The sequence below is a fragment of the Cynara cardunculus genome (genome assembly GCF_001531365.2).
Source record: "Cynara cardunculus var. scolymus isolate 2C chromosome LG 16, CcrdV1, whole genome shotgun sequence".
In the NCBI taxonomy this organism is placed as follows: domain Eukaryota; kingdom Viridiplantae; phylum Streptophyta; class Magnoliopsida; order Asterales; family Asteraceae; genus Cynara; species Cynara cardunculus.
The window spans coordinates 9471447-9474705 of record NC_037543.1 but is presented as its reverse complement, the minus strand read 5'-3'; positions in this window follow the sequence as shown (position 1 = coordinate 9474705).

The window sequence follows — 3259 nt, the reverse complement described above, 5'->3', positions numbered from 1 at the left end:
CTCAACCCGTTCTATGTCGTCTTCATCCCAATTCTTCTCATCCTTGGGCATGTAGTAGGCAGGGATTTCAACTGTGGTATTTGTTCCTGGGCCTCTTGGGACGAGAGTCTGTGGAACATAAGGACCCTCCATTACAGATCGCAGGAGGTTCCTGTCCATTCCTTCCAAGAAGTTTACCATCCTTATCCTCCATTCTGGGTACTCTTCTCGTTGAAGAGTTGGAGGCTTGGTGAGAGAGCCAACACTGTACGCAGAATTCCAGTTGGCCATTGAGGATTTTTAGAAGAGAGAAAATTTACATTTTTGGTGAAGATATTAAAAAAACGTGAATTGAGAGATTTTGGATGATCGTTTGATTGAAAAAACAATCAATTGGCTCTGATACCAATTGTTGATCCCAGATCTCTCAATAACAATAATAATCAAGTTAAGAACAACCAAATTATAGTGTTTTAATGAACAAAATGATGAACACTCAAGAACAATGTATGAACATTCAAAGAAAAATATTTAGTGCCAATGATTTCACTTTATTCTTTATAAAAACGTAAAGAGCGACAATGATTACAATAGGCCTAATCACCTATTTATACTAGTGATAAGAAGATAACTATCTAATAAGACTATCTAGCCAATCTTCTAGGAAAGATAATGTTTATCTTAGAATGGATAAGTTAATAATCAAGATAAACTTGAAATCCAACTGTCGACTAGTTATCTCCAGCTGTCTTCCATGGGATGATGATTCAACCTTATCTTCATATTTTCATCGTCTGCCTCTGGTTGAATTGCTGAAGAAAACTCTAAGTGTTGTTGACCAGAGGGGTGATGAACATGCTCTTTCCATCGCATCTCTGATCGATTCTTCGACCCTTTGGTTGTTCTTCCGACGTAGTCAATTCTGCCTTAACGTCTTCATCGGTCTTCTGGTTCTTCATCATTTATTGTTCTTCATTACTTTTACACTTATAAATTATGGGGTCTAACATTTTCTGAAAGACAATGTTGAAAAAGGTAATATAGAAATGTACTTTGTTCCCACTGAGATTCAACTTGCTGACATTTTCACAAAAGCTCTTGATGAGAATTTTTTTTTATTCCAAGTCAGCAAGATGGGTATGCTGAATCTCACCACTTAAAGGCAATAAATATTCTTAAATCAGAGATTCTCAATATCTCATGGTTATACCTACAACTGATACATAGCAAGAAGCCATAATTAGTAAGTACTCCAAACCAGCGCCTCTGGTTCTAAAGACCAGAGCCTCTGGCCATGAAGAAATCTTTTAATATGGCTTAAAGTTTTTCATCGCCTTTGGACCCAGAGACCTCTGGTCCAAAGTAAATACTTAGCTTTTATTCACTAAGTATTGCCTTCGAAACCAGAGCCTCTGGTTCTATAGACTAGAGTCTCTGGATTCTCACTCTTTGAGACCAGAGCCTTTGGTTCTATAGACCAGAGTCTCTGGATTCTCACTCTTTGAGACCAGAGCCTCTGGTTCTATAGACCAGATCCTATGGATTCTCATCCTTTGAGACCAGAGCCCATTTGGACTCCTTCACATCTTTTATGCAACCAGAGCCTCTGGTTCTAAACACCAGAGCCTCTGAGTTCCAAGTCCTTTGCAACCAGAGACCTCTGGCTTCCAAATAAGACTTGGCATGCAAAATTCTCCTTTCATTCATCTTTTATATCATCTCTAAGACCACCAGAGCCTCTAGTTCTAAAGACCAGAGCCTCTGGATTCATACTGTTTGTAACAAGAGCCCCTCTAGACCCAAAGAGTCCCCCCCCCCTTTCACACTCACATGCACTTAACGATATGTTCATACTTCTTTTTATCGCCTTTGCAACCAGAGCCTCAGGTTCTAAAGACTAGATCCAATGGATTCAATGTCTTTGAAACCAGAGCCCTCTGGTCTCAAAGACCCTTTCATATGCATATACATTTGCATACTTAGCCATATTTCATACATCTTTTCATCTTCATTCACAACCAGAGCCTTTGGTTGTATAGACCAGAGCCTCTGGTCACCTCAATCCATATCGTTATTGTTTCAAGGGGAAGTTTCTCAAACTCAAATCTTATCTACATGCATCATTTGAGGGGGAGCTATTCATTCTTCATGAATCTCCATTGCATAAGTATGCATTTTCCATACCAGAGCCTCTAGTTCTACTATCCAGAGCCTCTGGACACCTAAATGCTAAATAATACACCAAGTATTTAACCAAAGCACCTCTGGTTCTACATAATGGACTGCCCATGCTTATACAGAGCCTCTAGTTTGTCATCCAAAGCCTCTTTATCATTCAATCCAACATTTCATCGATGAATTCCTTCAACGCTGTTCAACCAGAGCTCCTCTGGTTACATGACAATTTTTTTCAAAAACCCATCTTTAATTGCAAAATTTTTAAGATTATACGAAATTGGAGCTTTTGTGACTAAAAACTATACAGTATGGGTTTTTAGAAGACCAAAACTTCGTAATTAGTATTAATCTTACAATTAGATGGAATTTTAAATATGAATTGTTTTTGGATCAATATTTCAAGAGATAATATTCAGAATAATTTTTTAAATTATTCCAAATAATCCAAACGTCATCCACCCACGCGCTTGACACCGTATACAGCCTGTTCCCCATAACCTTTTCAACTTACCTATCTCCGTCTTGACACGTGTCCTCCAACATTAATGGCACGTACATTCAAGACGGCTCACGATCCCCAAATCAAATTACTTTTTACCCAAACGCCTTCCCATTTCATGATTATTTAAATATAATAATCAAGAAAACCGTTTCCTATTCCCACCCCCACCTCACACCCCCCCTCTCCCCACCTATAAATGCCCTTCCTCAACTTCCATTCACACTTTAGGCTTCCAAAACCTGCACACAGACTTTGACGAACAAACTCACCTGCAACTCCATACGCAATGGCTTCCTCCGCATCACAAGAAAAAAATAAAGAGTTCAATCCACCGGCGCTGACAGCCGCGCAATAGTCTTCCTCCCAATGAAGCCAAACAACCATGCCATCGAACTACAAACAACCATGTTCGACGACAGGTTTGTTGTATTGATCGAGTTCTTTCGTAACTGCATTCTACTACTATCCTTGACTCTAACTGACAATGGCGTACCACTAAAGTACGTCCAAAAATACTAGCAGACCTACGAGTACAACCCTAACAACCGTTGGGGGACATCGACGCCCCAAACGACATGATCCTCTCCCTCAAAATCTCTC